The following is a 27,932-nucleotide window of genomic DNA, read 5'->3' on the forward strand; positions in this document are numbered from 1 at the left end:
TGCTTCCTGGTCTGCATACAGGTTTCTCAAGAGGCAGGTCAGGTGGTCTGGTATTCCCATCTCTTGAAGAATTTTCCAGTTTATTGTGATCCACACAGTCAAAGGCTTTGGCATAGTCAATAAAACAGAAATAGATGTTTTTCTGGAACTCTCTTGCTTTTTCAATGATCCAGGAGATATTGGCAATTTGATCTCTGGTTCCTCTTCATTTTCTAAAACCAGCTTGAATATATGGAAGTTCATGGTTCACAGTTCTCCAGGATGAAGCCTGGAGAATTTTGGAGAATTTTGAGCATTACTTTACTAGCATGTAAGATGAATGCAATTGTGTGGTAGTTTGAGCATTCTTTGGCATTGCCTTTCTTTGGGATTGGAATGAAAACTGACCTTTTCCAGTCCTCTGGCCACTGCTGAGTTTTCCAAATTTGCTGACATATTGAGTGCAGCACTTTCACAGCATCATCTTTTAGGATTTGAAATAGCTCAAATGGAATTCCATCACCTCCACTAGCTTTGTTCATAGTGATGCTTCTTAAGGCCCACTTGACTTCGCATTCTAGGATGTCTGGCTCTAGGTGAGTGATCACACCATCGTGATTATCTGGGTCGTGAAGATCTTTTTTGTATAGCTCTTCTGTGTATTCTTGCCACTTCTTAATATTGTCTGCTTCTGTTAGATCCATACCATTTCTGTCCTTTATCGAGCCCATCTTTGCATGAAATGTTCCCTGGTATCTCTAATTTTCTTGAAGAGTTCTCTAGTCTTTCCCATTCTATTGTTTTCCTCTACTTCTTTGCAGTGATCACTGAGGAAGGCTTTCTTATCTTTCCTTGCTATTCTTTGGAACTCTGCATTCAGATGGGAATATCTTTCCTTTTCTCCTTTGCTTTTCGCTCCTCTTCTTTTCACAGCTATTTGTAAGGTCTCATCAGACAGCCATTTTGCTTTTTTGCATTTCTTTTCCATGGGGATGGTCTTGATCCCTGTCTCCTGTACAATGTCACGAACCTCCATCCATAGTTCATCAGGCACTCTGTCTATCAGATCTAGTCCCTTGAATCTATTTCTCACTTCCACTGTATAATCATAAGCGATTTGATTTAGGCCATACCTGAATGGTCTAGTGGTTTTCCCCACTTTCTTCAATTTAAGTCTGAATTTGGCAATAAGGAGTTCATGATCTGAGCCACAGTTAGCTCCCAGTCTTGTTTTTGGTGACTGTATAGAGCTTCTCTATCGTTGGCTGCAAAGAATATAATCAATCTGATTTCAGTGTTGACCATCTGTTGATGTCTTTGTGTAGAGTCTTCTCCTGTGTTGTTGGAAGAGGATGTTTGCTATGACCAGTGCGTTCTCTTGGCAAAACTCTATTAGCCTTTGCCTTGCTTCATTCTGTACTCCAAGGCCAAATAAAGATGATTGGCATCAAATGTTGATTTTAAAATATAGTATCACTGTTTTTTAGTCCTCTCTGCTTTTCTTTTCACCAGTGTTCTGCAAAATTGGAAGTTGTTAATTGTTGGAAATGGTATTAACCTGGACTAGATATGAGCCAAAATTAAATATAATGGAAATCATGCCAAACCTTAATGCTAAGATCAATGGAGAAGTTATTTTCAGCTGTCAGTAAGAAACTAAGTCAATTGTCATCTGGACTTAACAAAAGCTAAAGCTTCTTGCTATACACAATAGTTCAACATTTTCCAAATTCAAGTATCATATCTGTGATTTTTGTCAGCTATCATGCATTCCACTAATATTTGCGTTCTCACTTTTTTTACTTTAACAGGTTTATTTGAAAAAGAAACTTGTGGAAAGTCCCTGGCGTTCCTAAGGTCCAGTGGTTAGTACACCACACTTTCACTGCCAAGGGCCCAGTTTCAATCCCTGGTTGGGGAACTAAGATCCCACAACCTACAGGGTGTGACCATAAGAGAAAAAAAGAGACAGAAACCCATATGTTGACTCTAAATGGAAAACAAGTATAAGTTGTCATAAAATGAAAACCATAAAAATTTTTTAAAGCAGTACAACTAAATTTTTACAGTATTTGTCCATGTAACTTTAACATGACCTGTGATAATCAAAGATAAAATAATAAAGCTTTTAGAGGAAAAAAAACCATAAAAATTTTTTAAAGCAGTACAACTAAATTTTTAAAATATTTGTCCATGTAACTTTAACATGACCTGTGATAATCAAAGATAAAATCATAAAGCTTTTAGAGGAAAATACAGAAGGATACCTTTGGGACTTGAGGATAGGCAAAGGTTTCTTCGGTCACAGAAAGTGAAATCACAACAGAAAATTTGATAAGTTGGATTTCCTTAAAATTTCAAACTTATCATCAAAGACATAAGCAAGCTACAGATTAGGAGAAAATATTGCTAAAACATCTACCTGACAAAAGATTTCTATCTAGGGTATGCAAAGGAACTCTACAATTCAGGAATAGAAGACAACTAAATCAATTTAAAAAAAAAACAAAAGTAAGACTTCATAAAAGAAGATATCAGTCAGTTCAGTTCACTCACTCAGTTGTGTCTGACTCTTTGTGACCCCATGGACCACAGCACACCAGGCCTCCTTGTCCATCACCAACTCCCGGAGTTTACCCAAACTCATGTCTATTGAGTTGGTGATGCCATCCAACCATCTTATCCTCTGTCATCCCCATTCTCCTCCTTCCCTAAATCTTTCCCAGCATTAGGATCTTTTCAAATGAGTCAGTTCTTTGCATCAGGTGGCCAAAGTACTAGAGTTTTAGAGTTTTACTGATGTTGACATCAGTCCTTCCAATGAACACTTAGGACTGATCTCCTTTAGGATGGACTGGTTGGATCTCCTTGCAGTCCAAGGGACTCTCAAGACTCTTCTCCAACACCATAGTTCAAAAGCATCAATTCTTCTGTGCTCAGCTTTCTTTATAGTCCAATTCTCACATCCGTACGTGACTACTGGAAAAACCATAGCTTTGACTAGACAGACTTTTGTTGGCAAAGTAATGTCTCTGCATTTTAATATGCTGTCTAGGTTGGTCATAACTTTCCTTCCAAGGAGTAAGCGTCTTTTAATTTCATGGCTGCAGTCACCATCAGCAGTGATTTTGGAGCCCAGAAAAATAAAGTCAGCCACTGTTTCCACTGTTTCCCCATCTATTTGCCATGAAGTGATGAGACCAGATGCCATGATCTTAGTTTTCTGAATGTTGAGTTTTAAGCCAACTTTTTCACTCTCCTCTTTCACTTTCATCAAGAGGCTCTTTAGTTCTTCTTTGCTTTCTGCCATAAGGGAGGTGTCATCTGTATATCTGAGGTTATTGATATTTCTCCCAGCAATCTTGATTCCAGCTTGTGCTTCATCCAGCCCAGTGTTTTTCATGATGTCCTCTGCATATAAGAATAGACAATAAGAGTATGGACACAGTGAGTAGTTTATTCATTAATTCTACAAACATTCACTGAAGATTAACTATGTGCTCCATGAATAGAACAACTGTGAGCCTAAGGGCCTCCTCACTGTTGGGAGAGGAGACAACTAGACAGATTCATAAAATACAGTGTAATGGGTGCTATTATAAACTACTGTATAGCTTTTCATGTCTGCATACACAACACACAAACACCTATATACACATCTACATGTATATATGTATATAACATATACTATATTAGTAATATACAATAATATGTCATATATTATTATATATTGTATGTATAATTATAATACTTATATAATTAGTAATATATAACACTAATGCAATGTATAAGAAATAATAATATATAATATATTACTAACATATAATGCTGCTGCTGCTGCTAAGTCGCTTCAGTCGTGTCCGACTCTGTGAGACCCCAGAGACGGCTGCCCACCAGGCTCCCCCGTCCCTGGGATTCTCCAGGCAAGAGTACTGGAGTGGGTTGCCATTTCCTATATATTATATAATCAGAGATTTAAATACAAGCTTAGATTTACAAAGTTTTATTTGTGCCACTAGGAGTAAGAGCCTTTCATGCCTGCTGTAAGCACGTATTCAGCATTTCCTGACCACATTAACTAAACAACTTTAACTTTATTTATTTAACTTTATTTAACTAATTAAATAACTATGCTCTAAGTCATGTGAGGAACTTAAATATTCATATATTTATATGATTGCATTTGTATGACATTCAAGAACAGCAAAAACCTGTGGATTAGCAATAAGAATAGTTGTCATTTTTGGCATAATTTTGACTGGGATAGAGCTCTGGGGGAAATTCTTTCATGCTGAAATTCTTTCTAAAATATCTTGATTTAGGCGATTGTTTTTGTTTAGTTGCTAAATGATGTCCTACTCTGCAACACCATGGACTATAACCCACCAGGCTCCTCTGTCCATGGGATTCTCCAGGCAAGAATACTGGAGTGTGTTGCCATTTCCTTCTCCAGGGGATATTCCTGACCCAGGGATAGAACCCACATCTCCTGCATTGGCATGCGGATGCTTTACCATGGAGCCATCAGGGAAGCCCCTGATTCAGGTGATTACATACACTTATTTGGGGCTTCTCCGGTGGCTCAGCAGTAAAGGATCTGCTTGCCAATCCAGGAAAGTCAGATTCGATCCCTGGGTCAGGAAGATCCTCTGGAGAAGGAAATGGCAACCCACTCCAGTATTCTTGCCTGGAAAATCCCATGGACAGAGGAGCCTGGCAAGCTGTAGTCCACAGGGTTGCAAAAGAGCTGGATACGACTTAGTGACTAAATGACTACAATACACTTATTTGTGTTTGTGGCAGTAGGTTATACCTCAGTAAGAAGTTTAAAAAGATAAATCAGACAAGTTCCTGCCTTAAAGGACATTGCAGTCTAGTTTAAAACATTAGGCATGTTGAAACTAACTAAAGTAGAAGGCGAGATATGTTAAAAGGGATGGATTCAGGGGTCAGAATGGCTCGGGGATTGGGGCATAGGCCTCCACGCCAGGAGGTCTTGGATTTGAAACCAGCTTCCTGAACTTGGACCGTCACTTGATTTCTGTGAGTTCACTCCTGGGAGCCCATGAGAGCTCCTCTGCTCCATAAAATGTGAGTCACGGTACTTCAGAACTGTAGTGAGGATTAAATGAAATCCCTCGTGGAAGTCCCTTATCATAGGACCTGGCATTCATTTGAGTTCATCAAGTCTCATCTTGCATTACAGTCATTCTTAAACACTCTCCCAATACAGAGAGTATAAATTCTTTCAGCCATAGCAGCCCACACGTGGAAGGTGGACCTTTCTTTATTAATCCACAATTCCACTTGGGCTTCCCTGATAGCTCAGTTGGTAAAGAATCCACCTGCAATGCAGAAGACCCCGGATTGATTCCTGGGATGGGAAGATCCACTGGAGAAGGGATTAGGCTACCCATTCTAGTATTCTTAGGCTTCCCTTGTGGCTCAGCTGGTGAAGAATCCAACTGCAATGCGGGAGACCTGGGTTGGATCCCTGGGTTAGGAAGATTCTCCTGGAGAAGGGAAAGGCTACCCACTCCAGTATTCTGGCCTGGAGAATTCCATGGACTGTATGGGGTCACAAAGAGTTGAACACGACAAGCAACTTTCATTTCACTTTACTTCCACTTGGTAGTAAGTTTCTGTTGAACCCTTGTTCTGCCGCATGGCAGGAAATAAAATCTCAGCTCCTGGTTTTCTCAGTTATTTCAGGTTTAGGCTTAGTCCTGCTTCCCAGATGGGGAGGTGGGTTAGGCGGTACAGTGAGGAAGTGACCAGGCCAGCCGCGTCCAAGGGATCTACCTTGTCTCACCAGAATTCCATCCTGAAGGGCCTGGTGATGTCATCCCTCATACTGGCATTCACTACTCAACCCCCGGCTGCAGTATCCACCGCACACATTAGCACCACACTGAAAGAGGCAGACGTGTTTTAGCTTGGCAGGAGCTAAATGCTCTTATCATTTAAAATTGACAATAGACATTTTATTTATTTATTTTTCTTTTTTTAAAATTTTAATTGGAGGCTAATTACTTTACAATATTGTGGTGGTTTTTGCCATACATTCACATGAATCAGCCATGGGTGTACATGTGTTCCCCATCCTGACCCTCCCTCCCACCTCCCTCCCCATCCCATCCCTCAGGGTCATCCCAGTGCACCAACCCTGAGCACCCTGCCTCATGCATCGAACCTGGACTGGCGATCTATAAAATAGACAATAGATATTTTAAAATAACTTTAGGGAAATGCTAGGTCCTGCAAAACCTCTAACCAAGTGTTCACCAATGTGGGACACGTGCCGGATCTAAGTCCTCAACTGCTGTTTGACCACCTTCCTTCTGCCACTAATCATCCTTTGGTTGCCCAAAGATTTCTTCTTCCAAAACTAACTACCAAGAGAGTTGGAACACAATAAAATCAAAAGCTAGATTAGCACATCATAAAGGGCTTCATTTTCCACATAACAGAACCAAATGCAGGAGTGGGGCAGGGCAGATGTGGGGAGGTACAACAGAGGGTGACAATGACAATAGCAATAAAAGCTACATTTATTATACACTAGCTGCTCTCTGGAGAATCCCCATGGACAGAGGAGCCTGGCAGCCTACAGTCCATAGGATCACAAAGAGCTGGACATGACTGAAGTGACTTAGCACAGTGCTATGCCAAGACTATTTTTAATAATGGGAAAGTTTTTTACTTTTGGTACAGTTTCAGATAATTATTTTTTCTTTAATGGGAAACAACAGCAAATGGGGAAGGAAATATTCTACTTCTCTTACTAGCAATCAGCCCTGTGCTGCTTATTTCAAAGCAGGACTTCCTCCTTGGTCATGAAGTTCTCATACATTAGCTCCGCAAATCCTCATAACAACTCAGGGAGGCAGCCCCACCATCATCTCCATTTGAAAGACGAGTGCATAGAGTTTTACGTGAGACAGACGCATGGCTCTTGTTGAAGCCACCATTGTTTTGGGTCTCTGCACTGCACTCACATCTCCTACAGTCTGGGACAGTCATCGGCTGTCCTGTTTTAGCTGTGCAGGTCTATCTCCTCCTCTACGGCCATCATTCTCATGATGCCGTTGTTACTCAGTGTACACGCAAAAATCCATACAATAGTCATGGAGAGGGTATATACAGCTAGGAATTTAATTAATTGATTTCTTCTTTACAGCACAGCAAAACTGAGGAGAAGGTACAAATTTCCCATATACCCACTGTCCCCACTCCTACAACCTCCCCCATGAACAACATCCCGCACGCCAGACTGTTACATTTGTAACGTTTGATGAACCTACATTAATTACCACATCATAATCACCCAAAGTCCGTAGCTTATGTTAGGGTTCACTGTTTGTGTTATTCATTCTATAGGTTTGAACAAATGTATAGGGACACATGGGCTTCCCTAGTGGCTCAGTGGTAACAAATCTGCCTGCCAATGCAGGAGATGCAGTTTCAATCCTTGGGTGGGGAAGATTCCCTGGAGAAGGAAATGGCAACCCACTCCAGAATTCTTGGCTGGGAAATACCATGGACAGAGGAGACTGGTGAGATGCAGCTCATAGGGTCACAAGGAGTCGGATGTGACTTAGCAACTAAATAGCAACAACATAGTAACACATATCCATTATTATAATATCATGCACACTATTGTCACTGCCCTAAAAATCCTCTGCGCTCTTGCTTTTTCAACCACCTCCCTGCCCCTAACCCCTGACCATCACTGAGCTTTTTACTGTCTCCATAGATTCACTCTTTCCAAAATGTCATATAGCTGGAATAACCAGCTGGTACTTTTAAAGAGATTTTGAGCAACTACTTATGGAAGTGGCCAGGGTTCAAGGAAGTAACAGGGATGCCAAGGTACCCAGGGACTAGCGACTTGAGAAGCCATTACCATCTGCAGGCTTGAAGGACTTCCCTGGTGGTCCACTGGTTAAGAGTCTGCCTGCCAATGCAGGGGACATGGGTTCAATCCCTGGTCTGGAAGATCCCATATGCCACAGGGCAACTAAACCTGTTCACCACACCAACTGAAGCCCAAGCATACACACGAGCTTGTGTTCTGCAAAAAGAGAAGCCATTGCAAAGAGAAGACCTCACACAGAAACTAGAGTAGCACCTACTCATTGCAACTAGAGAAAGCCTGCATGTAACAACGAAGACCCAACACAGTCAAAAAAAGAAAAATGATGTTACCAGAGCTTGGCTCAGAGTTAGCACCACGCAGAGGGGCTGTTTGAGGGAGATTGAAGTCACAGAGGGATACAGCTGCAGCCTTAACCAGGCCAAGTCATGGAAGAGCAGGAGGAATAAATATCCAGACCTTTCTCCCTCTTCCACCCTCAAACCTCCAGCTGGTGCCTCCTACTGCCCAAGTAGAAGTCAGAGGGCAAGAGGACTTGGGTGACAAACATGGTTCATAGGGATCAGCTTTCCAGGGTTCAAAGTGGAGTCTAGAAATGTAGAGAAAAGATTTAGGGGCAAATGGAGAATTACCCACCCAATGAACATCCTGAATTCACTATCTGTTAAGCCTTAAACAATCTGTTCACCATGAAAATTTCAATTCACTTTGTGAGTACAACTGGCAAAGAGGGAGCATATTTCTATAAAGAAACCATGTCCATTTTTAGATATTTTCTAACATGTAGATGCCTTATACTCAATTTTATTTTTTAAGTGGACAATTTTTACATTGAAAGCACAAGCCGGTGAACCTGTTCTCTCCCTCAGTTAAACAAGAGTTAAGTGTGCCTTGGTTTGAAGCAAACTGCAGTCCTTCAGACTCTTCTGCCAGTTCCATATCTTCTTCTAAATTAACCAAATGAAATTAGCAAAAAACAAGGATTGAGGAACTATACAACAAATGCCTTTTTTTTTTTTTTGCTTGCTTTTTTTCCTCTTTTTGACCAGAAGTGACAACTGAGGAGTAGAAATGGGGAAATTTTCTGTCACAGGACATATCTGTTACATTGTTGGACCACAGACTCTTAACCATGAAAAAAACCTTAAAAATCATCTCGTCTTGTGTTTTTAAGCCCTTTTACTTGGGAGGCCCCTTGTTCACACACCTACATGAAAATCCATTCTGTGAAAGAATTTTAATAATAGTTCATAGGACCTATCGCTGTGCTTTGCACTTTGCCCGAATTATCTCATTTCATCCTGTCTAAAACCTTAAAAGTGAGGTTTTTTTTCCCCTTATCTTCCAGTTGAAAAAGGGAGACACCAAGGGTCAGAGAGATGGCCCAGGTCATATTGCCAGCGATTGTGGCATGTGATATTCAAAGTCAGGGCTCCTGACTCCATGGCCTGTGTCTCTACTTTCAGATAGAAGCAGAGTGTTTTAGTTAAAGCAGAGTGTGGATTCTTCATTGGTTCATTCTCCCCTTAACCCTGACTTTACCCTTGGCCACCCGGGGCATTGTTTAAAAAACACCCATCCAAGCCTAACACTTGATAACTTAATCTGTTAGACTATCATTGACATCACTCTATGGAAAAACAGTCCTATGCTTCTCAAATACGACCTCACTCATTTTCTTTCCTCTGCAAAGTACTTAGATGTAATTCCCCTGTCATCAATATGCACATGCAATTTCATCTTGGGCTTCTTTTAACCTAAATCTATTTTCTATAAAAATTCTCATGTATAAATTCAGACATTGGACTAACCAAGTTTAACAGCTGTTTATCATTTTTATAGAATACTTCTGAACAGAACTTCCTACTCTGTATTCCATGGAAGCCTGGTTCCTGGTGATATTAATAGGTGTCTGCAATAAAAAGTGTTTTTAAAACCAGTTTTCATATTTATATTACATGTAATATATATATATTCATGATACATTTGGAAAATGATATGTATGCCCTTCTCACAATGTCCCTCCGCACCTGCCTATCACATACACATTAGAAAATTAAAGGTGATAAAAAGTCATATAAGACAGCAGTGGACATGACCAGGCTCAGCAGCCTGATTTAACCATAGAACTCCTTTGTATTCTATTGATCCCCTATGTATTATCCCCTATGGAGCAAATCCACTGCTCTACAGGCCCAGCAGATAGAACCCCACTCTAAACAGTTATGCTTGGTCCTTTATCAGTGAGTGTGGGCCCCTTTCTTCAAAGATGAGGAAGCAGACATTTGAGTCACCCGGTTGGCTGGCAACACCAGTTAGGATCACAGCTCAGGTCCCCTGATAACTGTTACAGAAATCCTTGTAGTAAAATTGGCTGTTATATATGGATACATATTCTGATATTTCCCAGCTGATGAAGAGCATGTCAGCACAATGCCCGTCCCTATGGTCACCTAAGGTCACCTGGTAACCTGGTGCCCCCAAGCCTCTTTAACAGCAACTGAATGAGCTGCAGAGGATTGCGCAGATTTGCCTCCAAATCCTAAGGTGCTCTGCTGAGAGGCATCTATAGGAGGCGCACCAGTGGCTCAGAACAGCCTCCCTCTGCCAGCAGCCTGATTCCACAGTAGTCTTCTGGTGTTCCAGGCCCTGAAGGAAATCGATGGCTTTTGGGGTTACATAGTCAGAGGGTGACAAGTGAAGATGACACAGAGCCTTTTGCTAAGGGCAAAAGGAATGTGTGGTGGGTGAAGGAATATGGCGGTTATAAACATCAGCTAAGATCACAGACCAGCCACAGAAACCAGGACTGTAATTAATAGTTGTGAGAGTTCTTCCTTTTATGACATGCATATATGGGCTCATATACCAACCAGTTTTCCCCCTCTTTCATTGCTCTAGCCTTTAACATAAGATGTATTAATAGTGAAATTATTAGTCACTCAGTTGTGTCCAACTCTTTGGGACCCCATGGACTGGACTCCCTCAGGCTCCTCTGGCCGTGGAATTCTCCAGGCAAGGAGAATACTGGAATGGGTGGCCTTCTCTTCTCCAGGGACTCTTCCTGACCCAGGGATTGAACCTGGGTCTCCCGCATTGCAGGCAGATTCTTTACTGTCTGAGCTATAGGAGTTAACCTCATATTTCATTATTTAAATTACAGGATATCCAAGGGGGATTGACTCACTTAGAAAAGAAACCACCCAAAAATGGACTGTGGAGGATTTGGCATCTTTCTGGATGTATGAGACGAATTGTATTATGTTTCTCATTGTTTAAGCTGCCACCTATTGAAGAAACAGTAGGTGTGAGATGGGAAAGAGATGAAAAGGAGTCTAATTCAGCAAGCACTCATATGAACTTAGAAATAATACTGCCTTTGTCCATGCAACATGATTCAGCATCCTTGAAAAGTAAGTGTGCCAATAAGTTTCAAGGAAATTGATGCCTTTGCACTGGAGGATTAATAACCAAGTGTCACCTGGTGGGGACGGCGGGTGGGGGACTCACATTCTCTCAGGCTTCTTAGAACTTACAAGCAGCAGAGACTTCTTGTTGATACCAGGAAATGGTGGGGGAGGTTCTGTGCAGAAATGATTTCTGGTGCCAGGTGACTCATTTTTAAGCAACTTCCACATTTTGGCAGATGGTGATAATGCCAGCGCTTAACGATAGAGCTGAGCAAATCAGGACGGCATGTTTCCACACTTCTCAGATGCTTATTTCTAAACAGTATGTTAAAACCACATCTCTGGGTACCTCTCTCTGCAGTGAGTCATGGAGCCTAAGTGAGGCTGCTGCCTCTGGAGTCCATGCTAGCAGTGGAATCCTGCAGTGGACCACACTGAAGAGACTACAGAAAAGATCCAGACACTCATTTTTCAGATGCTGAAAACCTCAGGCCATAGAGAACATTTACTACAGACATTTTCTGTCTTGGCCATTTCTCACATGAATACTTCCCAACTGAAAGGACCTTCACCCTCATCAAATTCTCATGTATTTCAGAAAAATAACATTATATAACCATAGAGCCTATGGGATAGAAGGAATTTATGGTCATTGAGATCATGGCAGAAATAACTCTTTGCTGAATATTTTGTGTTTCCTGTCCGATGCTGCAGAGTTGGTGCTGAAACATGTCTGCCCAGGGAGCCAACATATTTCCTAAGGCCCCTTCATCTGTGCAAAGACATGTGACTAGTGTTGGCCAATAGAAAGTGAGCAGAAGTAACATGTGTCATTTCTGGCCAAAACAGTTAAGAACAGGCTATTTCTTCTCTCCCCTTCATCCTGGGTACAGAAGTGCTTAAGCCTTTAAGGGATGGCAAAGCCATGAGATAAGACATGCCTGGGTCACTTAGAGAGTGTCATACTGAGTGAAGTAAGTCAGACAGAGAAAAAGTATCACATGACATCCCTTATATGTAGAATCTAAAAAGAAATGATACAAATGAACTTACTTACAAAACAGAAAGAGACTCGCAGACATACAAAATGAACTTATGGTTTTTTGGGGGAAGGGATAGTTATGGAGTTTGGGATGGTCATATATACACTGCTATATTTAAAATGGATAACCAAGAAGGACCTATTGTATAGCATATGGAACTCTGCGATTGTATAGCATATGGAACTCTGTGTTATGTGGCAGTCTGGATGGGAGGAGGGGGTCTGGGGGAAAATGGATACATATACATGTATGGCTGAGTCCTTTCGCTGTTCACCTGAAACTACCACAACATTTTTAATCGGCTATACTCCAATACAAAATAAAAAGTTCAAAAGAAAAAGAAAAAAGAGAGAGACATGCTTGGGTCCCTGAATCACCACATGGATGAAAGCCACCAGAAACAATCTTCATCAGATTGTTACATAAGTAGCAAATATATTTTTACTGTGTTAAGCCACTGAAATTGGCAGTTTAATAACTACTGTAGCTAGCATTTCCCTAATTAATACAGAGACCAACTCCCATCTTCCTCTCTCCATTTAATGTTTTAATTCTCTTTAAAAGTCCTCTCAGGGATATTAGTAGGAATAAACCAGGAGCGCTTGGTATGATGGCTAAGAATATGGACACTGGTGTCAGGCAGACTAGGCCTTGAACTTAATTTTGTTAATATTTTTGTTTTTGTTCTCAGGTATGCAACAATGTTTAGGCATTTTTCTATATACTTCATGGTTTCACTTATTTTAAAATCTAGGACAAGCAAAAATATATTATGATAAAACCCAGAAATACATAGCTGCAAGCCTATTTTTTTTAACTCCATTTTCAATACTAAACTAGCTACGTGTTTTTGGCCAAGCCAATTAATTTCTCTGAGCCTTGGTTTACTCATCTGAAAAATGGGCATAACAGTAATACTCAGGTCATAATGTTGTTGAGAGAAGTCAAGGAGCTCATTCACATAGTTCAGTTCAGTTCAGTTGCTCAGTTGTGTCTGACTCTTTGTGACCCCATGGACTGCAGCACGCCAGGCTTCCCTGTCCATCACCAACTCCCGGAGTTTACTCAAACTTATGTCCACTGAGTCGGTGATGCCATCCAACCATCTCATCCTCTGTCATCCCCTTCTCCTTCTGCCTTCAATCTTTCCCAGCATCAGGGTCTTTTCAAATGAGTCAGTTCTTCACATCAGGTAGCCAAAGTATTGGAATTTCAGCTTCAGCTTCAGTCCTTCCAATGAATATTCAGAACTGATCTCCTTTAGGATGGACTGGTTGGATCTCCTTGCTGTCCAAGGGACTCTCAAGCATCTTCTCCAACACCACAGTTCAAAAGCATCAATTCTTCAGTGCTCAGCTTTCTTTATAGTCCAACTCTCACATCCATACATGACTGCTAGGAAAACCAAAGCTTTGACTAGACGGACCTTTGTTGGCAAAGTAATGTGTCTGCTTCTTACTATGCTGTCTAGGTTGGTCATAACTTTTCTTCCAAGGAGCAAGCATCTTTTAACTTCATGGCTGCAGTCACTATCTGCAGTGATTTTGGAGCCCCCCAAAATAAAGTCTGTCCCTGTTTCCACTGTTTCCCTGTCTATTTGCCATGAAGAGATGAGACCAGATGCCATGATCTTAGTTTTCTGAATGTTGAGCTTTAAGCCAACTTTTTCACTCTCCTCTTTCACTTTCATCATGAGGCTCTTTAGTTCTTTGCTTTCTGCCATAAGGGTGGTGTCATCTGCATATCTGAGGTTATTGATATTTCTCCCGGCAATCTTGACTCCCGCTTGTGCTTCATCCAGCCCAGCATTTCTTCAAGATGTACTCTGCATATAAGTTAAATAAGCAAGGTGACAATATACAGCCTTGATGTACTCCTTTCCTGATTTGGAATCAGTCTGTTGTTCCATGTCCAGTTCTAACTGTTGCTACTTGACCTGCATACAGATTTGACCTGCATACATAAGGCACTAAGTATTCGAGGAATGAAGGATTTTGTTCTTACTGGCATTATACAGGTGATCATATAACAGACGCTGGTGATAACATTAAATAGATCGATAAGCAGGTTTGGGTTGTATTGTCACTTTCCAGAGGGTCAGAGGAACTGAGGCATAGAAGCAGCTTCCCTATTTAGATGTCAGGACCTTAGAAAACTGGGTGGGGTGGTGGAATAGCAGCATAGGTCCTAGGAGAATGGGGTACCAGGAACCCAGAAGGAATTAGCATCAAAATCTCTGGGCACTAACACATCTTACCAACACTCAGAGGCCCTCAGCAGAGATGAGATAGGAGCTATTGTCTCTGTGATGCACAGGTGAGGTCACGTGAGACATGAGAGGATGGAGGGCTCCCAGGGTAGGTCCATCTCTGACTGAGCCTCAGGAAAGGGAGCCTTCCCCCATGGTCTCTAAGAAAACCCCAGAGATGCTCTCAGGTAACTCGGAGAAGCAGAAGCTCCAGCACCAGGGGAAGGCTTGGGAGGAATGCAGCTGGGAACTTGGGAGAGAGATGGAGGAGAGCAAGGGATGAGAGGGCAGTTGAGAAGCCTGTGCTCCCCCGGAGTATCAGCAGTTTCCTCCTTCGGTTCCTACACCTGCTCCACTGACTGCACGCGGGGCCAGGGGACCCTCTCCCTGTGTCCTTCTAGCAGAAGTGCAGAGTCCACACAGACTTCCTGCTGACCCCTCTGTCACCCGCTGCCCCAGGGCAGTCCTCTTTTGGCCTCAGGAGTCTGAAAGGAGACTCGCCCTTTCCTTCCTTTGCCCAGACTCTAAGGGCTGGAAAACAAATGCAGATGTTTGACCCCAAACCACGCCAGAGAACAGCCTGATCCCTTGCCGCCGCCGGATGCCTCCAGCCAAGCTACTGAAAAGCCTTCACGACACTGGATCCACCAGCTACTTCTGACGCCCTCTCAGAGAGAGCCAGGGACAGAAAAGGAAAAGCAGAAACAAAGGCTCCCGTCTAGCACCCCGGTGTCTGCCCAAGTGACACCATTTTTTTGCCTGGCTGTCCTTTGGTCGTGCATTTGTATTGCTGCTGCAGTTTTCAAGAATTTTGGATCTGAACAGATGAGGGAAGAGTTTCCACCATGGGAGGGAAAATCAAGAAAATTTCAAATATAAGGCATTTTCCAGATTCCTCTCTTTATGCCAAAATAAAGTATCAATATTCACCACGGCAAGCAAGAAAGGAGGGAGGGGGGAGGGGGGTTGGAGGGAGGGAAGGAAAGAGAAGGAGCTCTTCAGAGTAAAAAGTAAATCATCTTGTACTTACCTCAAACTCTGGTTTTCAGCATTCCCCAAACTCATGACCTGGAAGAAAATGAGGTCATGCATTAGTGCATAATTGATCTGTCCCTCCAAAACACACACCTGAAGGAACCCATTCCAGCTTTGGATGGTGAGATTGAACGTTTTCTTTTATACTGAGACAAAATCTAGCTGCCTCTATTTCTCATCTCTGGTTCTCTCTCCTGTCTTGGGTCCATGTGGAACACATCTAATCTTTCACATGTGAAAGTCTGTCCATGAGAGAGCAGAGGGAGAGGGTAAACTTCTTAAGGATTAATTCTCCATGGGTAGCTTTCTCCTATGCAGCAATAAAAGGCAACGTCTTTCATGGTTGGTGTTTTGTTTTGAGGGATGCTAAAGGACTCTAAATCCCGAATCTTCTTTCCAAACTCTAGTCTCAACCTAATGCTTTTACTGTTACCTCTTATGCCTCAGGGTCCCCTAATGTGGAGCAGAGGCTACAGGCAACATGACTCAGGATAGGTAAGTCTGGTGAGCGGAGCATGAGGTGTGATCCAGTTTGTCTTGGGAAGCAGAAAGAGAGCCCCAAAATGCTGGAGATGTTATATCTCGTCCACACAGGCCACAGCCACCCTTTTTCCATCATCATCAAGTCCTCATGGGTGAGACAGGAACAGGAAACCAGCAATACCTCCCTCCACCAATCCTGTCTCAACACATGCCACTCAGCCTAGCCTTCCCTAATCTCTTGACCTCTACTGAATTCTCCTTATAGAAAACTTACTTTTCTCATTTTCTCAGCCTTCTACCCCAATCTTCCCTAGATGACAGATGTTGCTTGCCCACATGACACCCTTTTTCCTTTCTCCTGGTAAAAGCTTCTGAGTTTCCTCTGATGAGCTACCCTCCTTGGTCCACATGGTTCACTGAACACTGACCACATACAACTCATCATCACAGAGATGAATGGAAGATCAAGACCTGACCAAGCAGAGTCATGGGGATTGGCCCAGGGATGAAAATGGAAAGAGGGTCTACACTGTGGATTTTGCTAGAACTACTGGAATGGATGCGCTGTGGTTGCTAAGTTAATAGGACCTAAACCTGTAGCTGCAGATAGTCATCATCACCTGCTTTTAGGTGAAAGCCTGCCCAACATGAAGCCAATACTAGGGGGTGAGGGACCAAGAGGTGAAGAGAGACAGGCTTTGGCTTATGGCTGTTTGAGTTGAGTTTGTCTCTTGCATCCAAAATTACTCAGAATTCTTTTTTTCTTTTTTTGACACTGCTATTTTTTTCTCTTTCTCTTTTATTTTTTAAGTTATGAAAGCATGATAACACATTTACAGGAGAATCGGAAAATGCCGAACAAGGTTACATATAGTTCCACTATATATTATAGCTATTTTTTGAGTAGATAAATTAAGATTTTTAGCTGGAGTTTCAAAATCAAACTCTCAAAAATTAATAGAATGAGTATACAGAGAAGTAGAAGGCTACAGCATACCTGAAAAGCAGTATGAACCAATTCAAGTGTATTCATAATAATGATGTATACAATTTTCACACAACAGTAGGGTAAAAATTCTATTCAAATTCCCATAGACTATAAACTAGGAGACACTGAAACATATCCAGGGACATAAAACAAGGTGCAAAAGTTTCATGGTCTAAAGGTACTGAAGTCATACAAAGTCTTGTTCTCTTACACTATATGTTATGTTAGAAATTATGTTAGAAACCAATATCAAAAGATATTTGAAAATAACCTACATATTTTTAAGTGCTATGTGACATCTACCAAGAGAGATCTTTGACTTAGCCACTGAAAGCCTCAATAAAGTTAAAAGACTGAGAAAACACAGAGGGTGATAGCAGAAAAGAAAGCATTTAAATAAGAAGTTAGTATCAAATGAGAAATTAATATTAAAGATACTTTAAAAAGTCCCATGTATCTGGAAATTGAATGTCCACTTTTAAATGATGGGTGTATCTAAGAAGTCATAACAATGAAAATTAGAAAATATTTGTAACAGAATAAAAATGGAAAGAGAATTTACCAGAATTTGTTGCATGCAGCTGAATCTGCTCAATGCACTTAAATACAATGTGTAGTCTTGAATAAGGTATGAAAATAAATCTTGACACCAGCATAAAATTTTGTGACATTTGAAAATCTGTACTTTAGTTAATAATATTGTGTCACATATTAATTTCCTGGTTTTTTTAAACAACATAGTGTTTCTTTATTTTCTCAGAATTGGATTAGAAGTTTCAAACCTCATTCAATTTTTTAAAATCATTGAGATAATAAATTTTCTAGACTTTTAGCAGTAACACTAGATGCCAAAATACATGGAACTATATCAAAGTCTTGCAAAATTACTCAGAATTCTGGGTAATACTTGACCCCTGCAATTCTCAAACTTTTTGGTCTCAGGACATCTTTGCACTTCAAAGAGCTTTTGTTTGTGTGAATTATTTTTATAGATATTTATCATATTAGAAATTAAAAATTTTGTAGTGTCACTTAATAAAACTAACAACAAATTCATTAGGTGTTAATACAAATAACATTTTTATGAAAAATAACTTTATTTTCCCAAAACAATATATTTAGTGAGAAGTATTCCCCTGTGTTACGTTTTTTTGACTTTCTCACAATGTCTGGCTTAATAGAACATAGCTGAATTCTGACGTATGGTTTTTCATCATGACACTGCCATATGTTGTTTTGGTTCAAGTATATGAAGAAAACCTGGCCTCACAGAGCTATGTATTGTTTAAAAAGACAGAGAGATTTTGGTAGACTTTTTAGAGAGTTGTGGGTATTCTTTTTTGGCACTTTTCCCAAAACTTGACAAGTGGTAGTTTCTTAAAGATTTGTTACAATGTGGAATGTGAAACTATAAAAGGAGCTTTTCATATTCTAGGCAATATATATTCATGAGAGAATGAGGGTGATAAAAGGCAAAGTAATATCTTAGATTTAAGAGGAAAATAGTTTTGACCTTGTAGACCTCCTGAAAGGTGGTCTTTATAAAGGGAGGGGGGTGTCCCTGGACCACACTTTGAGAACTATTGATCCACCCCACACCTCATCAACTCTGTGCATTTTTCTGTTCTTTTTTCTTACTGGAGTATAGTTGCTTTACAATGTTGTGTCAGTTTCTGCTTTTACAGGAAAGTTAAACAGGTATATGTATACATCTATCCCCTCTTTTTTGAATTTCCTTCCCACTTAGGTCACCACAGAGCACTGAGTCGAGTTCCCTGTGCTATATAGTTGAGTCTCATTGTCCCTGTGCTATTTAACAGATTCTCACATCTATTTTATACATAGTAGTGTATATAAGTCAATCTCAATCTCTCAATCCATCCCACCTTATTTTTCTAATTTAAACTTTTTTTTTTTTAAGTGGGTTATGCCTCATGGATTGCAGGATCTCAGTTCCCAGTTCAGTTCAGTTCAGTCGCTTAGTCGTGTTCGACCCTTTGCGACTGCAGCACACCAGGCTTCCCTGTCCATCACCAACTCTCAGAGTTTACTCAAACTCATGTCCGCTGAATCGGTGATGCCATCCAACCATCTTGTTGTCCCCTTCTTTTCCCACCTTCAATCTTTCCCAGTGTCAGGGTCTTTTCAAATGAGTCAGTTTTTTGCATCAGGTGGCCCAAGTATTGGAGTTTCAGCTTCAGCATCAGTCCTTCCAAAGAATATTCAGGACTGATGTCCTTTAGGATGGACTGGTTGGATCTCCTTGCAGTCCAAGGGACTCTCAAGAGTCTTCTCCAACACCACAGTTCAAAAGCATCAATTCTTCGGCATTCAGCTTTCTTTATAGTCCAACTCTCATATCCATACATGACTACTGGAAAAACCATAGCTTTGACTAGATGGACCTTTGTTGGCAAAGTAACGTCTCTGCTTTTTAATATGCTGTCTAGGTTGGTCATAACTTTTCTTCCAAGGAGCAAGCATCTTTTAATTTCATGGCTGCAGTCGTCATCTGCAGTGATTTTGGAGCCCCCCAAAATAAAGTCTGTCCCTGTTTCCACTGTTTCCCCAACTATTTTCTATGAATTGATGGGACTGGATGCCGTAATCTTAGTTTTCTGAATGTTGAGTTTTAAGCCAACTTTTTCACTCTCCTCTTTCACTTTCATCAAGAGACTCTTTAGTTCTTCTTTGCTTTCTGCCGTAAGGGTGGTGTCATCTGCATATCTGAGGTTATTGATATTTCTCCCAGAAATCTTGATTCCTGCTTGTGCCTCATCCAGCCCAGCATTTCTCATGATCTACTCTGCATATAAGTTAAATAAGCAGGGTGACAATATATAGCCTAGACATATTCCGTTCCCAATTTTTAACCAATCTGTTGTTCCATGGCCATTTTAACTGTTGCTTCTTGACCTGCATACAGATTTCTCAGGAGGCAGATAAAGTGGTCTGGTGTTCCCATCTCTCGAAGAATTTTCCACAGTTTGTCATGGTCCCCATAGTCAAAGGCTTTAGCATAGTCAATGAAACAGAAGTAGATGTTTTTCTGGAATTCTCTTGCTTTTTCGATGACCCAGCAGATGTTGGCAATTTGATCTCTGGTTCCTCTGCATTTTCTAAATCCAGCTTGAACATCTGGAAGTTCATGGTTCATGTACTGTTGAAGCCCGGCTTGGAAAATTTTGAACATTACTTTACTAGAGTGTGAGAAGAGGGCAATTGTGCAGTAGTTTAAGCATTCTTTGGCATTGCCTTTCTTTGGGATTGGAATGAAAACTGACCTTCTCCAGTCCTGTGGCCACTGCTGAGTTTTCCAAATTTGCTGACATATTGAGTGCTACACTTTCAACATCATCCTCTTTTAGGATTTGAAATAGCTCAACTGGAATTCCATCACCCCCACTAGCTTTGTTCTTAGTGATGCTTCCTAAGGCCCACTTGACTTTGCATTCTAGGATGTCTGGCTCTAGGTGAGTGATCACACCACCATGATTACCTGGGTCATGAAGATCTTTTTTGTATAGTTCTTCTGTGTATTCTTGCCACTTCTTCTTAATATCTTCTGCTTCTGTTAGGTCCATACTATTTTTGTCCTTTATTGTGCCCATCTTTGCATTAAATGTTCCCTTGGTATCTCTAATTTTCCTGAAGAGATCTCTAGTCTTTCCCATTCTATTGTTTTCCTCTATTTCTTTGCATTGATCAGTGAGGAAGGCTTTCTTATCTCTCCTTGCTATTCTTTGGAAGTCTGCATTCAAATGGGTACATCTTTCCTTTTCTCCTTTGCCTTTTGCTTCTCTTCTTTTCACAGCTATTTGTAAGGCCTCCTCAGACAACCATTTGGCCTTTTTGCATTTCTTTTCCTTGGGGATGTTCTCGATCCCTGCCTCCTGTACAATGTCACGAACCTTCGTCCATAGTTATTCAGACACTCTATCAGATCTAGTCCCTTGAATCTATTTGTCATTTCCACTGTATAATCTTAAGGGATTTGATTTAGGTCATACCTGAGTGGTCTAGTGGTTTTCCCTACTCACTTCAACATAAGTCTGAATTTGGCAATAAGGAGTTTATGATCTGAGCCACAGTCAGCTCCCAGTCTTGTTTTGGCTGACAAGACTTCTCCATCGTTGGCTGCAAAGAATATAATCGATCTGATTTCAGTATTGACCATCTGGTGATGTCCATGGTCAGTTCCCGGACCAGGGATTAAACCCAGGCCTTAACAGTGAGAGCACCAAGTCCTACCCACTGGACTGCCAGGGAAGCACCTAACTTAAACTTGTGATCTGAAGAAGAGGGAACTGATTTGGCTCATTCAGTCACCCTTCAAGAAGAAAATTCACATTAGTTATTCAGCTAATAGTGCCGGGTCTCCCTGAGTTCTGGGTACCATGATGGAGCTGGGAGTAGAGTGATGAGCAGTGGACTCTACCCTCAAGTTGCTGGCAGCCAAGTGCAGCTTACAGACATTAATCCTAAAATTACTTTACAAACTGGGGTCCTTATGTGAAGGAAACAACAAAAAGTTAGGGAGTGGTAAGGGATTGGTTCCTTAAAGAAGCAGCTTTTAGAAGATAAAAGGAGAAGGAGTCATTCTATGAAGGCATGTGGAGGAGGGAATGCCTCATGCTCTAGGCAGAGGCCATGGCCCATGAGATGTCTTAGCCAAGGAGAAGAGGCAGGAAGTCAGCCTCCCCAGAAAGCGAAGGTAGAGACCATGGTGTGGAACAGTCTGGAGAGGTAGATGGGAGTCATCTGTTAGACCCAGTGCTTGCAAAGCACCATCTCATTGGTTGCTGGCCCACCTACAGAAGACTGCCATTGGGTCTGACGCCTAGTTCAAGCAGCTGGATCCAAGATGCAAAGTCATGAGGTGGCCCACACATAAAGGACCCCTGGGAAGGGACTGGGAGTACTGCAAGCACTTCTGGAGGAGCCATGATCTCCTCTAAATACAAATTCTGGGGACTTCCCTGGTGGTCCAGTGGTTAAGAATCCTCACTACCACTGCAGAGGGCACAGGGTCAATCCCTGGTAGAGAAACTAAGATCCCATATGACACAAGGCCAAAAATATAAATAAATAAACATAATATATTTTCCCTTTTCTTTGCAGGAAAACTAAGATAAACCTAGACAGTGTGTTAAAAAGTAAAGACATCACTTTGCTGGCAAAGGTCCATACAGTCTTTCCAATAGTCATGTACAGTTGTGAGAGCTGGACCATAAAGAAGGAAGCATTTGCTGCATTTGCTGGTTATCTATGCTTGATTTTCAATAGGAACACTGTCACAGATGGGAATCCCAAGAGGCAGATTCTGGGATGAAGACCGGTAGCAGCATGACTATTAGGTCTTGGAGACAAGACTTGTGAAAGGGAAGGGACAGAAGCAGGTTAGACGGAGGGAAAAGGTGACCCATGAAATGGGCTTAGAGGTCTCAGTTAATCTCGTGGGCAGCTCTGAAGCTGTGCTGGCCCTCCAGAATTGTTTTGATTTGCATCAAGAGGGTCAGCTTTAAACCCTCACATTTCCTAGTCATTGGATGTGCATTCCCTCCCCATGACCTTGGAAGAAAGTATGACCAGGCAAAGCAGTTTTCTTCAGTTAATATGCTCTCCAAAGCAGGATGACAACAGGTGACTGTCTTTCAGCATCATTCCCATCTCCTGGGGCAGAAGGAGGATCTGAGTGGTGCATCCCAGCACACCCAACCCTCAACAAGAATCACAGTGGTGTTTGTGAGGACAGCAGTGGTGGAACTTAGCTGGACTGAGTTCCAGTTCTGGCTTTTTATAAACAAAGCACACATAAAAACTTGCAGTTGATGAGCTGGGTGCACACTTCCTGTCAACACACATAAAAACTTGTAGTTGATGAACTGGGTGCACACTTCCTGTCCCCTCAACCTTATCTAATAACTGTTGTCCCTCACCCACCTGACTCCTTAATACAGGTCTGATTAAGGAATGATCTCATCTGTGTGCTCAACTAGAAGATATGTTTCATGAGCATAGAAACTGTGTTGTTCATCTTTGTGTATTCAGAGCCTAGAACACAGTAGGCATAAAAATATTTGCTGAAAACAGTGAATGCCTGAGGATCAGGCGGAGTACATACACTGGTTTGCCAAGGCTGTTGTAACTAACTACCACAAACAGGGTGGCTTAAACTATAGAAATATATTTTCTCAGAGTTCTAAAGGCTACAAGTCTGTCAGCAGGGTTGGTTTCTTCTAAAACATCTCTTCTTGGTTTGCAGATGGCTGTCTTCTCCCTGTCTTCGTTTGGTCTTTCCTTGGTGCATATGTTGTGTCCAAATTTCTTCATCTTAAAAGGACACCAGTCTTATTGGATGAGGGCCCACCCTAGTGACCTCATTTTACCTTCATCATCTCTTTAGAGACCCTGTCTCCAAATAGAGTCACATTCTGAATTGCTGGGGGTTAGGACTTCAGCATACAAATCTGGGGGAAAATGATACAACCCATAACAAACATAACAGCCCATAACAATGTGGAGACACAAAAAGGCTACATTGTGAGTTTTTTCTCAGAAGCATCACTGTATCACCCTAAAGAAGAGGTAACCTAAAACCAACCAGCATGGTTTCAGTCTCTACCACACACTAGGCATTGTGCTGATGCTTCACAGGCAACATCTTATTTCTCCTTGTCTGTTGAGGCAGGTAGCATTATGCCCATTTTACTGACAAGAAGACAGAGGCTCTGAGACCTTAATGAGTTACTCAAGGCCACTGGGAGGTGGCCAACGGGAGAAGCTAGTACTTGAACCCAGATCTCCTGACTCTAAACCCACACAGTTCACCATTTCTAGAAAGTGTCACTTGTTTATCTTCACAGCTTCCTCACCCCATGATTTAAAATGCGAATATCCCGCCTCAACAGAGCCATAATTAGTTTAATTACATGGTATTCCGTGAAGTTCTCTCTAAGTCACCTGTAGCCCTCTCCAAGGAGAAGGGAACCATCTGGGAAAATAACAGAAACCCAGATGTTGCTTGCATTCAGGGTAAAGAAGCCTGAACAAACATTTCTTTTTGTCTCAGCACTGTCAAGTCTAATGCCATAGTCCCCTCCCTGAAACTTAAAACCAAAATCAGAACTTACTTCATTCTCTGTTTCATTAGCTTGGCGTAAGTCCAACTTAAGGTTAACCAATTGAAGACTCTGAGAAAACTGCAACCAATTACCCTGAAAAATATGCTAAGCTTGAACAGATTTATTCAACGTTGCTTAGTGGGTGGCTTCACAGGATGGAGGCCAAGATTTATCATCTGCTTGGCTTTGCTTCTGATTATTCATTGACTGGGATGACTGTCTTACCATAAGCTGATATAGTCTCCCATCTCAGAGAGAGGGTGAAAAAAATACAAAACACCACATTGACTGATTCATTCCAAACAGATTTTTTTAAGAGAGACAGACCTGTGGTGCTAATGAATATTCCGTTTTTCCTTTTGAATTCACAGCAGGAGATTAATGAAAAATTTAGCAATGGGTGTGCAGGTGGAATGTTCCACAGACTCCGGTGGGTGTATATCCAAACACACATTATAACTGCCTGTTATAAGCCATGCATCTTGCTAGAAGTTCTCTCAAATCATTTCCTTTAACTTGCATAAGATCCCATAGATATCTGTTATCATCCCTCTTGCACAGGTGAAGAAATTAAGCCTTTAAAATTGTGTTATTCAAGGGACATCTCTGGTGGTCAGGTGGTTAACACTCTGTGTCCAATGCAGGGGACATCAGTTTGATTCCTGGTCAGGGAACTAAGATTCCACAGGCCCTGTGGTATAGCCAAAAAAATTCAAACAAAGAAAAACTTTGTTATTCAATGAGGCAGTCACTAGCTACAGGTGGATATTTAAACTTATAAGAAATACAGTATGATATCCCTTATGCGTGGAATCTTAAAAAAATGATACAAATTCATTTACTTAGAAAAAAAAAAGAGACTCACAGACATAAAATGAACTTATGGTTACTGGAGGTAAGGGATAGTTGGGGAGTCTGGGAAGGTCACGTACACACTGATGTATTTAAAATGGATAAGCAACAAGGACCTACTGTATAGCACATGGAACTCTGCTCAGTGTTATGTGCCAGCCTGGATGGGAAGGGGGTTTGGGGGAGAATGGATACATGCATATGGATGGCTGAGTCCCTTTGCTGTTCACCTGAAACTACCACAAGATTTTAATTGGCTATGCCCCAATACAAAATTGGTAAAGAATCTACCTATGATGCAGAAGACCAGGGTTTGATCCCTGGATCAGGAGGATCCTTTGGAGAAGGGAATGGCAATCCACTCCAGTATTCTTGCCTGGAGAATCCCATGGGCATAGAAGCCTGGCGGACTACAGTCCATGGGCTCGCAAAGAGTTGGACATGACTGAACAACTAACACACAATACAAAATAAAAAGTTTATAAAGTTTGAAAAAAATAAAGGAATTAGAATTTTAAAAGTCAGATTCTCAGTTCCACCAGCCACATTTCAAGGGCTCAACTGTCAGGGGTGGCTAGTGGCACCATACTGAACAGAAGAGACATAGAACATTTCCAACAACATAGAAAGTTTTGTTGGATGTGCTACTCTAGACTCTAGGGGCAAGAGCCTTGCCATCTGCTTAAGCAAAGGTGAGATTCCAAACCAGCTCTCTCTGCTCCAAACCCACTATGCCACCATACCCGTGGCATCTGTGGTCTCCTGCTTAGCTATGGAGGGCAGCAACCTTGACCTGGATTTCTTTCATACACTCATGCCAGCTCACACTAGAAACGAAGACTTCTGGCCTGAAGGGTGTGTTGGAAAATGCCCAGAAATGACCAGCAGGTGGTGTGCATGTCCCATGTGTCATAAGAGTGTGCCAGCCCCAGAGGCATTTGCATTAGCCGAACACTTTTTCTGTGGCAAGACACGGGCTATAGATGAAATTGGAATTGTTCTCTCTCTTCCCTTTGATTTAATTTCTTTTTCTTATTACTCAGAAACTTTGTGATAAAGATGTTTAGAAAGTGGAAAATACAGCCACCTTCCAGTGTCAGCTCCCTTGGCTTTAAATAATATCTAAATGTGGATGACTGAAATTTGCCTCTCCAGACAGACCCACCATCCCTAAATCTATTAATGTGTTTATCCAACTGCCTACTTGCCATCTCACGTGGGTGTCAAAAATGCATTTCGAAATGAAATTTGACCAAAAAGGAACTCTCACTTCCCTGACCCCTCTGTGTCCCAAACTTGCTCTTCTCTCATCTTCCCTATTTCTAGAAATAGTACCGCCATGCCTAAAGTTGCTCAGGTCCAAATCCTAGCCAGCGTGCAAAAGAGCACACATGCGTGCACACACACACACACACACACACACACATACTACATCATCTCATAAGCAAACCCTGGTGGTTCCACCTGAGGAGATCTTGAATCCATTTACTTCTCTCTGTGTTCACAACATCTCCCTCCACCAAGCTGTCATCCTGTCTTGCCCAAACAACTACAACGGCTACTAACTGGTCCCCGTGCTTTGACCATTGTCCTTCTCCAAAGAGATCATTCATTCTCCAAAGAGATCATTTAAAACCACAATGGAGCATGTCACCCCCTTTAGAATAAAATCCAAGCTCTTATCAGGAAGTTCAAGACCCTTCAAGGTCAGGCTCCTGCCTCCCAGGGCTTTTTTGGTTGGTCACTAGTCTCTCACACTTCCTGTGGTTCCTCAAGCACACCAAAGCTCTCTATGACCTCAGGCCATTGCATGATCTCTCATCTCCTTTCAGGGGTCACTGCCTCCAAGAAGCCTTTCCTGATTACTCTATCTAAAGTGGTCTCTTTTTCTAGTGTCTAGACCATCACACTATTTTATCTTTCAGAATGCTAACCCTGATTGTAAATCAGGTGATGGTGTTTATTATTTGTTCACGCTAGAATATAAGTTTTTGTTCTCCACTGTAACTTGGGCTCAAAGCTAGCAACTTCAAAGTTTCAATGTGTTTCAAAAGAGGAGGGGAAGATGGCATTCGTAAGAACTCATGTACCAGAAGGCATGAAAGAAAGTGTTAGTTGCCCAGTCATGTCCAACTCTTTGCAACCCCATGGACTGTAGCCCGCCAGGCTTCTCTGTCCATGGAATTCCCCAGGCAAGAATACTGGAATGGGTTACCATTCCCTTCTCCAGGGAATCTTCCTGACCCAGGGATAGAACTGGCATTTCCTGCATTGCGGGCAGATTCTTTACCATCTGAGCCAGTAGTTGAAGTCATATTTTCCATTAAAATCGTCCTCTTGTCTTCCTTTCTTCAGAACATCTCTGGCATTCCTGCATTGGAATTTCCTTCAGAGTCAGGCTAGCGAAAACATTTGACTGCAACAGGGTTCTGTAACATCGGCAGGGCAGGCTTGAGCTATACGATCCTCGCTCAGCTATTGATCAGGCCACAGTGGGCCCCTCCCCCAAGCAAGCAGCCATTAGCGAGAGCAACTTGCCAACCAGCGACCGTTAGCGGCCCCACTCAGTCATTGGTCAGTGCCACAGCGGGCCCCGCCCTTCCCCCTTCCGTGTATAAAAGGAGCCCCGAATTAGGGCTGAGAGGGAATTTTGGGGGGGACCCTAGTCTGCCGTCTTCTGGGTCTGCTAGCTTTCCGATTACAATCGTTATTCCTTGTTCAAACATCGTCTCCCAATTTACTGGCTTGTCGTGAGGTGAGTGGAACAAGCTTGGGCTAAATAATAGTTCTAAGTGGGCTGTGATACAGAAAGCAGAGCGCATTTTAGAACAGTATTGTGATATCATCTCATTTTTCAAGCTGAAGAAATACATGAAACTTTCCCTTTCCCTGAG

The 27,932-nt window shown here is 41.8% G+C and overlaps 3 long non-coding RNA genes across 10 annotated transcripts in view; 2 read left to right on the plus strand and 1 right to left on the minus strand.

Moving 5' to 3' along the window:
- Positions 1-1,773: 1,773 nt before the first annotated feature.
- LOC145520781 (uncharacterized) lies at positions 1,774-27,752 on the minus strand. The gene is made up of 4 exons (XR_014064821.1): positions 27,329-27,752; positions 24,196-24,877; positions 15,587-15,624; positions 1,774-3,390 (listed from the first exon to the last, which is right to left on the minus strand). It is a non-coding gene; the product is annotated as an uncharacterized LOC145520781 (long non-coding RNA).
- On the plus strand, positions 14,665-16,086 carry LOC145520783 (uncharacterized). The gene is made up of 3 exons (XR_014064823.1): positions 14,665-14,744; positions 15,078-15,712; positions 16,039-16,086. It is a non-coding gene; the product is annotated as an uncharacterized LOC145520783 (long non-coding RNA).
- The window catches only part of LOC145520777 (uncharacterized), a 204,587-nt gene continuing 204,334 nt past the window's right edge, over positions 27,680-27,932 (plus strand). For all 8 annotated transcript variants that reach the window (XR_014064810.1, XR_014064815.1, XR_014064814.1 and 5 more), the window contains exon 1: positions 27,680-27,793. This is a non-coding gene — a long non-coding RNA (uncharacterized LOC145520777). The remainder of the gene's footprint in view (positions 27,794-27,932) is intronic.

Source organism: Giraffa tippelskirchi, chromosome 9 (genome assembly GCF_054371585.1).
Source record: "Giraffa tippelskirchi isolate mGirTip1 chromosome 9, T2T-mGirTip1v1.2.pri, whole genome shotgun sequence".
Lineage (NCBI taxonomy): Eukaryota > Metazoa > Chordata > Mammalia > Artiodactyla > Giraffidae > Giraffa > Giraffa tippelskirchi.